At 44.8% G+C, this 12,008-nt stretch overlaps 1 protein-coding gene across 3 annotated transcripts in view; it reads right to left on the reverse strand.

The window, feature by feature from the left end:
* The window catches only part of DOCK1 (dedicator of cytokinesis 1), a 577,278-nt gene that overhangs the window by 291,329 nt on the left and 273,941 nt on the right, over positions 1 to 12,008 (reverse strand). The gene's annotated exons all lie outside the window — the stretch shown is intronic.

A 12,008-nucleotide genomic window follows, 5' to 3' on the forward strand; every position in this document is an offset into this window, starting at 1 on the left:
AAACTGGGGGTAGAATTAAAACCAAAAAAGTCAGGACAAGGTAATGAAAATAAGCCATACCAGGTCCCTTCGGGCCCTCCAGAGATAGAACAGGGAGGTGGACATTTGGCATTTGGTTTTCTGGACTGTAGAACTAGATGGTGATGGCCACATTGCCTGGATGTAAGCTTGCTTAAGGGGAAATGATTTATCAGGTTTTTAAAGGACAAGTATTTCTATTTTAAGCAGACGCTAATAGATGAAGCAAAACAAGGCGCTATGAAACAGAGAAGAAACCGTGACCCGCCTTTACCACATCCAGGAAATAATTTCAGTGTCGGATAGGATGTTCAGTTTTTCGTGATGAGGAAAGGCAGCTGTGCCTTGAAGGCCTCTCCAAATGTCTCTAGATAACTGGGGTTGGGAATCAAGCTTTCCAGATGTCCTAACAGAAATCCACTGCTGGTGACGCCGTCTGATCAACCCACTACAACAAGTGGTCCAGAAACTCTGCTTCTGTCTCGTCATTTACCGAAGGGGGATAATCTAACCAATGGATCAATCAACAACCATGTACAACAACCAGCATCCTTGGGAGCTCTACCATTTGGAAAGGAAGCCCTTCACAGTCACTATCTCAGCTGAACCTCACAACCCTAGTGGGTCGAAACTATAGAAGACGCTATCCCCATTCAACAGAAGAGGAAATTGAGTCTGAAGAAGTATAAGTGAGGTTGCTCAGAAATAAATGCCAGAGGTTAGACCTGAACCCAAGTCTTCCAGGACTCAAAGTCCAGGACTCTAGTGACATCACGACACTACCCTGAAGGAACACTAAAAACGTAGTAGGAATTAGAGCTAAGTAATAATAACATATACATCACACACACACACACACACACACACACACGTATGCATATGTACCTATACACACACATACACACATATGTACATATTTACATATACATATATGCACTCTGTATATACCAACACTATATATAGGCACTTTAAGGTTTACAAGGGGATATGTGTATACATAAATATATAAATACACACAAATATAAACACACACATACCCATGTACAGTCATTTGATTGGATAATAACTCTATGAGGTAGGGGCTATTATTATTTCCATTTTACAGATGAGGAAACTGAGGTAGACAGGAATTAAGTGACTTGTTCAAGGTACATGTTTGAGGCAGAATTCAAACTCAGGTCTTCCTAGCCCTAAACTTTATTCTCTGTGCTACCCAGTTACATCACAAATAAAAAAAGGGGGAAAAAGACCCAGGCCTAGGGTAGTGTCATAGAGGAAACATTTTTCCCCCAAGTGCCAATAGGTCTTATTTCTCAATGATCTTTGTCTAGGGAGGCAGCAGAAATCTCTATGCCTCTGAGAGGATGATTTCACGGCAGATTACTGCTGATTAATTTAAAAGATTGTAATCTGTTTTATTTTCAAATCATGGTTCCAGGAGCAAATGTTTAGGTTGTATAGTTAGGGAGAGGGACATGGTGATAAGGGAGAAGGAATAGACACTATCCAAATGAGAGACAGTCCTCTAGGAAAAGATGATCTAATCAATGAAGGCTGAAATACTGCTCATTTTATTGACTAAAATTATGTGACCTAGACCAATGCTTGCAGTTGTGTAGATGGCCAACAAGAGTCCCTAGGGATCAGCTAATCCCAACCCCTTCTTTTATGGGTGAGGAAAGTGAGGTCTACAGGAGGGGGTCAGTAGCTTGGGCAAGCTAGTAGCTCTCAGACCTTCATCCCAAGGGTCTTACCTCCTAGATTCAACGATATCACTGTCATTCTACTGATACCATGGTAGTCAACCTTCTCCAAATGTAGCTTGGTGGGTCCTTAAGACAACAGATGTCCAAGCTAAGACTGGGCCCCCATTTGAAGCTTTTTCTCACAATAGCTCTGGGAATTAGGTGCTATTATTATCACCATTTTACTGATGAGGAAGCCTTCATTGAAGGAATTTACAATCAAGCAATAAATCCTCATTGCATACCAATGGAATTGGTCAACATATGGAAAAGCCATTCCTCCCCCAACATCAAGTAAATTGAGAAGCCCTAACTTCTGCTGCTTCACCTGTAAAATGGTGATAATAACAGCACCCAATTCCCAGGGTTGTTGTGAGGATACAATGAAAAAATATTTGTCAAGTGCTTTACAAATCTTAACATGCTATATCAATTTCAGGTCTTTTTATTATTGTTGGTGCTGTTGATATTGTTTTTATTGTTTCTGACTTAATAAAATCTCCAAGTCTGTGTGAATCAGCCATGACTATCTGTGTAACATTGAAATAATATCTATGGAACTTCAGTCTAGCTGAGGCCAAGCAAGGTGGCACAGCCCGTAGAGGCCTCCGGACCTCCATGTTCCGAACCTGTCACTGTCTCACAAGAACTGGGAGATCTTACACCACTCCATTAACCTCTGCAGGGTTTCAGCTCCCTCGTCAGGAGAGTGCTTAGGAAATTGTTCAGTGCCATGTAAAACTCAGCTGTTCATGGAAAAACTTTATTGATCTGTGAGAAGACACAGCCCTAGTCAGTTTCAGCATCCACTCAATCAAGTTAAACTTCAAGGTACATTTATACCATTGACAAGAAGATCCACATGGAGAATTGGATTAGATTTTTTAAAAAAAGTATTTTATGAAATATCAACAATTTTCTCATCTGCAATATGGCTTTCTTTTCACATCTAGCCCATATGTGATGATATCCCATGATTTATAAATTCCATGATTTACCAACCCAAGGAATCATGGAATCACATATTCTTAGAAGCGAAAGGGACCTTACTAGCTACTATTCCAGCACACACTACACTGCACACCTATCAAAGGGTCAGCCCATGTTGGCTTGGAAACCCTGCAATGAGGAAGAGCCTTTCGGTTCCCCAAACAGCCTCTCCCTTCCATTTCTGGACCTTCCAATGGTTAATAAAGATTTCTATGCCATCAAGTGTACATTTGCCTCTTAGAAGCTTCCATTTCTATGCTCTGAAGTAAAAAAGACAAGTCTAATAACCCTCCTTGATGTAAAAGCCCATCCATTACTTGAAGATAGCGATCATGCCCCCTTGATTCTCAATACCTCCCCTATTCCCTCATTTGGCAACACTATGATCTCAGGAGAATTGAAGTGAAGCGATGGAAAGATGAATAATAGACTTTAGTAGTTTATAAGTTGTTACCAATGATTAAGGACATACAAGGCCATGCTGGGTCAGTCCTCTATGGAAAATTTATACTAAAACATGGAACAGAAACCCACAGGATCAGGGGGCCCTGAGAAACCACTGAAATGGATGAAATCATGACTCCACAAAAGACCCAGGGAAATAGGTTTGCCCGATTTTCAAACTAATTCAGTTTGGGGTAGGAACTCCAAATTGAAAGGTGATGCAAAATGTCCTGCAGAGGCTTATAGGCAGGGGTACACGTAACCTACATGTGGCCCAGGAGAGAAAACCCTGAATTCAAAGCCAAGGAGTGGGACAGACCATCACCCGCGACCACACAATCATTACGGGGTTTCTGTATTTGTTTGGTTTCTTTGTTGTTTGTTGGTGTTGTTTTTAGACTCACCAGCCGGGCTCTGCCTCCTCCCCACAACATCAGTGTTACTGCATTCCCTTCAGTGAAAAACTCCCCAGCCAGGCTCTGCGTCCTCCCCACAACATCAGTGTTACTGCATTCCCTTCAGTGAGATGCCACAAGTAAAGCTGTTGCTGTCAGACAGAGCTTTGAAAAAAGATCAACCCAACAAACATTATGAAGTGCCTACTATGTACAAAGTTCTCTTAAGCACTGAGGATCCACAGAGACAGTCTAGACCTTCAAAAAATCTTTATTTTGTAGTGGGATACAATATATGGAAAGATAAGAAAATAAATAGCGATGGGGTAGAGGGACTAGTTATTGGGGTAAATACTTAATGAATGTTCCAGGCAGCAGCTTGGATGAGAAGCTAGGGATAAGAAGAGGGGAAGGTGAGCAGAGAGAGGATCCCAGGCATGGAGAGAGCCAGAGAAAAGCCTCAGAAGTGGAGATGGAATGCCCTCTACAGAGGATGGCGAGTAAAGCGTGCATGGGGGGAGTCAGGCACAGTAAGGGTGAAAAGACAAGGTGGAGCCAGATTGTGAAGGACTGAAAATGCCAAAAGTCATGTTGCTGTTTTATCCTAGAGACAACAGAGAGTTACCAAAGCTTTAGCAGGAGAGTGATGTGGTCAAACTTAGGCATTATAATGATCAATTTGGAGGTTTTATGGAGGACATCTTGGAGAAAAGGGAAACATAAGGCAAGACCCAATTATGAGGCTGTGCAGTATTCCAAGGGAGAGGGAGAGAAGAAGGCGGCTGCAGGAGACGGTACAGAGGAGGAACTGATCCAACTTGGCCAAAGATTAGATCTAGACAGGAAGTCTGGGGCCCAAGGTGGCAAGCATGGCTGTCTGGGAGGCTGAGGAGGGAGGTCCTCGAAAGAAATGGGAGAGCGGAGCTGTTTATGGAGAAAGGCGAGTGCTCCTTTGGACACATTCTGTTGGAACTGACCAGGGAGCCTCCACTGGGAGAAATAAGAACTGCCTCTGTGACACCTACTACCTTACATAGGACCCACACAGAATAGGAGCCTAACACAAGTGTGCTGAATAGAATTAAACAGGAAACCCTGGGGAGGTCTTCTGGAACTGCACAGGAAGGGGTGGCATACTGACTGACCCAGCGGGTCACGGGGAGGTTCTCAGGCCATCGAGCCTGTGATGTATTGGCCACTTGGGCTTTTGAGAGTAGGCCAAACTGACCGCTCCTTGGTCATCCTCCAGTGACACCTCCTTTTTTAGGGTAGCCATGAAAGCAGGATAGCCCGGCAACCTTTCTGTCCAAACAGATGTGAGTGTTTTATAAATGCTGTTCATTAATTTTAAACAATGACTTACCATTTCTTAAACACCCACACCATTAGCAAAAATGGAGAGGTTCCAAAAACAATCACTGGAAAGGGCATCTGGGTTTGGGATTAAAGATTCCTTTTGTTCTACTTACAACCTTGTGATTTTGGGATTTGGATGATAGCAGGTAATCGTTCCCTGGAATGCCTGATATGCTTTTGGAACAGAGAGCAGCTTCTAAGTCATGTACCTGTAACTAGCATCTAGACCAGATCCCCACAACTACATAGCAAAGTGGCTGGCACAAGTATTATCATACCCATCTTGCAGATTAAAAAAAAAAACTGAGGCTGGGAGAAAGGAAGTAATTGGCACCTACTATGGGTTTAAATCTAGACTCTGTCACTTTTCCTTCTTCCTGTCTCAGTTTCTTTATCTACAGGATGGGTAGAATAATGCCCAAAGTTTCTGTCTCAAAGTCCCACTTGTGTTCTTTGGACTGTGGGTCGCTTTCTTCTGCTTTCCTTAAGCAGGGTTTTCCAGGTTTATTTCCCAGCACAGCAAGAGGAGAACACTTCCCAGGACTTGTCTAGATTTCCTTCGGGGGTCCGAGTTCCACAGTCCTTGTCTCTTCCCTCAGGAAAGAGTAAAATCCTGTTTACCTGCCCCCCAGTCAAGTGGAAGGATGAGTCTGCCTTGGCTCTCCCATTTAAGGCTTCAAATCAAACACCCCCCAGTGAGGAGCCTCAGAGAGAAACTGATGAGGCTTTCAAGGGGAATTCCAAATACAGCCCACTGCTGGACAGGAAGCAGATCACATGAGCAAGCGAAGCAGGTCAACACCTGCTTTGGAGCCTCCCGCTGCCTCTTCGGCCCCTCCCTTTCTGCTCCATCCCTCCATCCTTTCAGTCCTCTCTCATTCTGGATCTCACTGAGCCAATGTTACTAAATATTTGTGATATTTTAGTGGAGAAGTTTGAAAATCCTTTTTCTGATTTTGAAATCGCTTGGAATTGAAAACTTTCTCTTTCTTTATTTAATCCAATTTAGTTCATCATTATTAAGGACTGAAAACGTGTCAGGCATTGTACTGGACTCCCAGAATACAAAATAAAAATTAACTTGAGGTGAGGCTGCCATTCTTTTTTAGCTGGAAAACACTCAAACCCGCACACACTCACCCACACGCACCCACTCACAATCCTGGAGAAACTCCAAACCTCTCAACAACGTAACTGTCACACCAGCCTGTGACCCTCAATTGACTTCTTCGCAGAGAAAAATGGTTTCTCACCCCTGCTATGCAGCAAAAACCAATATCAAACTTTTAACCATAATTCTCACTTCAACAGAGCATCCTATTTTTAATCTTCAAAATGCTCTCTGGACAATTTCTCTTACCCATCAACCACACCAATTCCATTGAACAAGCATTTATTAAATGCCTACTATATGCCAGCTGTGAGAAATAATCTCCAAGTTAGCTCTGCGTCAGGACTTTGTGTCCGATGCCCATTTTTCACAGTACGTTTTTAATATCTCCCCTGTCAGCTGGGCCACCGTGGGGCTTCCTCTCTTCACCCCCACTGTAACATAACATTGTAAGGAGGACAAACTATTTTAATTTTGAATTAAGCAGATCACCCATAGTACGGCAAACCTCCCACCATCTGCCTCAATACTCCACTGACAGCTAATCTCTTTTAATGGCTCAGGCTGCCCGCACCGCTTGCGTGACCTATGCTATTTTTCGCTCTTCCATTCTAAGGGCTAGCCTCTGATTTGTGCTCCTCTGCTCATCACACAACCTTCAAATCTCTAGGGAGGATTTCCTTTGCTCAGAGTCTGAGAATAAACATGGCACTTAGGCACAGGGGTATCCTACCCAGCCCTGCCCTCCTTGCCCCCTTTTCTCATTGGCAGGTATGACTTTAGGCCCAGCTGAAGCCTTTTGTTGGCTGTGAAGTTCTTCCAGCCGCCCACCCTAGTGAGCTTTCTTAACTCTGAATTTGAATATCATTAAATGTCAAAGGACTGGCAAAGATACTGCCACACACAAAGATCTGGAGTATAAGTTTACTTTACTATATGTTTGGTCTGCAAAATGCATCTGTATCTCCTTTGGGCATAGGAAACAAACCTCCTTACCAGCAGAGCCACATACTCTAGGAACTAAAAAAAAAATAATCCTTGTTAGATAGCAGCCTGGCAAACCTCTTAGCTTTGGGAGAGTGAGATCCCCGTATGAAAAGGCCTGCTTAGCCCATATCATTCTCCACTCCTCAATCCCTAGGTGACCTTAGCGTCTCCACGGCGCAGATTTTCAGGTGTAAAACGAAGAAACTGGTCCACGTGGCCTTTAAGTCCCTCCTAGCTCTGAATTCCAGGACAATACATTGGAGGTCAAAGGCCCAACAAAAGTAAGACCCTGTCTTGGTGCTCCAGGGCCTAGCCGAGGCTTCACACACAAATGGCAGAGAATAGTTGGATTCTCTTCCAAGGTGATTGGACCCTCTCCCTTTTAGTGAGAAACAGCCACTTTCCAGCCTTGGTTGGGCTCATGGGGATGATTCAGAGGGAACTCTACCCCAAGCCCTGCCACAGACAGACATCAAGAGACTGAGGTCAAAGCGAACAAATGTAAAGCATCAGTAATGCTCCAAATCAAAGCATTTTCAACTAAAAAGAAAAAAAATGCTGCTTATTCCCCCTGAATTTTCCAGAGCTAGGATTAAAGAAAGGGAGACCTGATATCACCAGCTGAAAAACCTGGGTTCTATGCTTAAGACGCGTACACATCTACACAAACATCCATCCACACATACTACAAGCTGGCATAAGCTGATATGGCAGGATGGGAGGCATCACTAAAGCTGGTGGGAGATTGAGAAAACAGGCTTTTAAGGAATAAAACATGACAGACCTTTGGACATCACCGATAAAACGAGTTCCAAGATCCCACACGAGGAAAACTGAAAGTCCTTAGCTTTTGGGAATGCCTATCTTTGAGGGCATCAAGGGTCTAGGCTCTCACTGGTTCCAACATGCCCTCACCAATGTGGATCCCAAAGGCAAAATAAAACATGGCATAACCTGGGAGTCCTGACCCCTCTGGTGATGGATTGCTCGGGACTTATCGAGGCTGGTCTTCATGCAGGTGGCTGACACCATCTGTAGTCAGGCCTGAGCACGAAGCATTTGCAAGCTGGCAGGATTCCACTCGATGGACCCCCACTTCAAGAGTCACGGCTGCACCACGAGGAGTGGGCAGAGGGGCACCGCACAAACAAGACATCCCGCTAACCTGTCATCTTCATCATCCCCTCCTCCCTCCCCTTCCCAGGGACACTCTTGTGCAAACACCCCCTACTCCACTGCTTCTGTTACCAGACCTGCACCTCCCATCTTCAGGGAGACTCCAGCAAGCAAACGCGGACCACATTTCCAACATCTCCATTGCTCCATTCAGGGAATAACCACTTACCTCCATTTCTTCCAGTTACCCTAATCCCAGCATGACTGGCCTAGGAATTAAGGCAAAGAATCTAGAAAGGAAACCGAGCCAGGATTTGCCCCTCTGGCAGGATGAAGGGAAAGAAGGGGAGGTGCTAAGGCCACAAGGCATCTGGCTCCTCTGCAAGGTGCATCAGCTTTACGAAGGTTCTGTATTCTCCCTGGGAAACATTTTCCACACGTCTTACCATCCGATTATAAATAGAAATCATTTACAGAATGTGTGTCTCTCAGCCTTTCTTTTTGGCTTACCTACTCTGCAGTGAATCAAGGACTTTCCAGAGTCAGCCCCTGGGCTGGGCCGAGTACAGAAGACACTTGGGACACGTCCTAGCCCATATCTCAATGCCATCTCAATGAAAAATACCGAGTAAGCTCAAGTGCCAGTGGTAATGTATAGGTGCCCGCATGGCCTCGCCAGGAAGACAGATGAGACCCAGGAGTCACGATGATTCCACACGCACTAAACGGTTACCCCAAAGCAGAAAGCCTGCGGTGGATACTTGTGATGGCGGGGCTGCAGCTTCGCCTGGCATCAGAATCAAGGAATAAGCAAGCAAGCTGCACGGGCGGCTTGTGGACTTGGAATTCCTGGGCACACGTGGAACCGCTCATCCTTCGACATGGCTTAGGATGGAAAAGTGTTCAGCAAGGCTGAGCCAGACTTCCAACTGGGCCTCGCTCTTCTCCACCATCACTACATCACCTTGGGATAGGCGGGCCTCACGCGTCTTGTGTGTCAAGGAAAGGGCTGGGTTTCATCATCGCGGAGTGAGACCTAGAAGAAGAGGCAGCTCGGCCTCGCGAATGGCGCGCTGGGCCTGGAGTCAGGAAGGTGGGAGCCAAACTCTGCTTCAGAAACAAGGGGCCAGGGTGAGTCCCTTAGGTTCACTGTGCTGCCTCAGTTTTCTCTTTTGTTGAACAGGGGCATGAGTCAGTGGCCTCTGTGGGCCCTTCCAGCTCTGTGGGATCATTTAGATGATCCTGAAAGGCACCTTAAGGTCCCCTGAGTCTATCTAGCCCATTTAAAGATGAGGAATGTGAGGACCAGAGATCTTCAGCCCACGGCCAAAGTATTAGTATTAACAACATTAGCAAGAGCGTCAGGGCCGGGACTTGAACCAAGATCCTTTGACTCCCATCCAATACTCTCTCCACTAAAGCAAGCAGCCCTCATGACATTTCACATTTGGCAATGGCACAGCCTACCTGAGTCCCTTCCCGCACACAACGTCTACTTTGATTGGTTACTAGTTTTGCTCAATTTCTCTCCCTGTCTCTGTCTCCATCACTCTCTTTCATTCTTTAACACACAGCTGGACTGCTGAGAGAAGAAAGCAGGAGAGTAGAGATGTCAAACCCCACACCCAATCCTTTTTTTTTTTTAAGAAGAATATATTGTGACAAGGTGTAAGCTTTCTCGTCTGTAAGATGAAGGGAGTGGACCAGGCTTCTGAAATCTCTTCTGAAAATGAGATCTAGAGTCTTGGGTAACAGACATCACCAGCTGATGAAAGACCAGACCGAATATCTCTCTCAGCTGGTGGAATAATAGAGTAAACATATGCAGATGAAGGTGGTTATTTTCTAGTCAGATTCCTACTTAACGCAGCACAATCCTTGCATTTAACAATAAGAGGTTGACCCATTACAAACACAAACTCAAAGATGTACCCTCAAAGGTACAGTAAAAAGAAAACTCCCCCTGCCCGCCTGTCTCCTCCAGGGTCAGACAGGGTCTTCCTGACATGGTTCTCTTGACGTGGGCCCTTTCTCTGTTTTGGTCTCTCCACAACTTTCTGATTCAGCATCACAGGACTTTGGCTCTTCCCTGCACAAGATGCCCCCCTGGGCCCCCATGCCTGGAGTTCTCCCCACTTCTCACCCTCATCTCTCAGGTTTCTTGACTACCCGTAGAGACTCAGCTCAGATGCTGCCTTCTTCCATCTTCCTGAACACCAGCACCCTCCCTTCTGAGGTCACCTTCCATGCATATTGTTGGCACCTAGTTATCTGCCTCCCCCATTGGAATACGAGCCCTGTGGTGGGGAGGGCTGTTCTGGCTTCAACATGGCCAGGCACCTCATAAGGGCCTGAAGCAAAGGCTTGCATACTTTTCCCACAATCTCTGTTTTCCTGATTCAAGGCCACTGTGGCTTCCACGAGACCAGGCTGCCACTCCATATCTGGAATTACCATTAGCTTAAGCAATGGGGAACGTCTGGTAATCTACCATTATAGACGATAAAAACTGCCTGTTTTCTAAGTTGACATGAAAACAAAGAAGCATTTGCTTTGTCAATGAATCAGCCAAGCTCCTACTAAGTGCCAGGCACAGTGCCAGAGAAAAACTCTTTGCTGTTAAGAAGTTTACATCCCAACTGGAGAAAAACACAGACACTGATACAAATATAGGTCCAGACATGGATAAAGACAGAGATGTAGACAGATGACATCTACACGTGAGGCAGATTTGGGAGAGAGATAGGACTGAATGTGGTACTAATTGGGAAGTCCAGGGCAGACTTTACAAGTTTACAGCACCATATGCAAGGCCCTATTATTTGTACTGTTATTAGTAGCACAATTGCAGGGAACTTCAGGCACCAATTTCAATTACAAGAGAATTGTACAGTAGCTAGAGGAGAAAGGAAATCCAAGGAGTCTTCCAGGCGATGTGGATGGGGCGATGTGGAAATCTGGATTGGACATGCCCCAGGGAAACAAACAACCCGATTCACTTTTACAAACACCTTCTGTGTTGCTTTTAACAGGGAGTCAGACCTCATTAATTTGGTACCCACAACTGTAGAATTCATGATAATTGGAACACAGTTTACCTTCACTCGGGGGAGGATGGGGGACAGGATAGGATGAGTACGAAAGGAAAGGAGATGCCGACATTTTAGCAACAGACATTCTCAGATCCATTTTAGCCACTTGGATATAATTGCAGTTAATTATTTTGATTTTTATGCATTCCTTAGAGTAGGTCCAGTAGGACCATGGTAAGAACAATTAGAAAACAGCATTTACTTTTAAAATTCATATTTGAAATTCAAATTTTTACCTAATTCAGCCTGACCTTTTAATTACTATAAACCAGTGTCTTTTGCTCTGATTCCTTGTCAGAGCAACCAAAATGCACAAATGCCTCCAACCTGACCCAATGGGAAACCCTTCGTTTACTGACTCAGCCTCTCCCCACCCCCAATGCACCAATTTTTTATTCAGGAAAGTACCACCCACTGGATTTACTGCTACCTTACCCCTTTGGGGCCATAAAAATGTTAATCAGCGACCTCCCTTAAAGAGAACAAATATCTCAAAAAATATCGATTCATTGTATGAGTAGATTAAGCTGGATAATGAGCCTAGCAAATACTGGACTAGCTGTGGTTTATGCCCAGAGAAAAAGGACAGCTCCATTTTTGAACAACCAATGGGTACAAATGAAGCTGATTTCAGAATTAACTCTTTCTGAACTCAGAGGAGGTCTCTGAGAGAGGCCTCTTTATTTTAGCCCATCACTGGGATAATTACAACCACAACAGTTTTTACCATTTTCTCAGGCCAACCTGCCAAAAT

Source organism: Phascolarctos cinereus, unplaced genomic scaffold (genome assembly GCF_003287225.1).
Source record: "Phascolarctos cinereus isolate Bilbo 61053 unplaced genomic scaffold, phaCin_HiC Scaffold_3;HRSCAF=262, whole genome shotgun sequence".
In the NCBI taxonomy this organism is placed as follows: Eukaryota; Metazoa; Chordata; class Mammalia; order Diprotodontia; family Phascolarctidae; genus Phascolarctos; species Phascolarctos cinereus.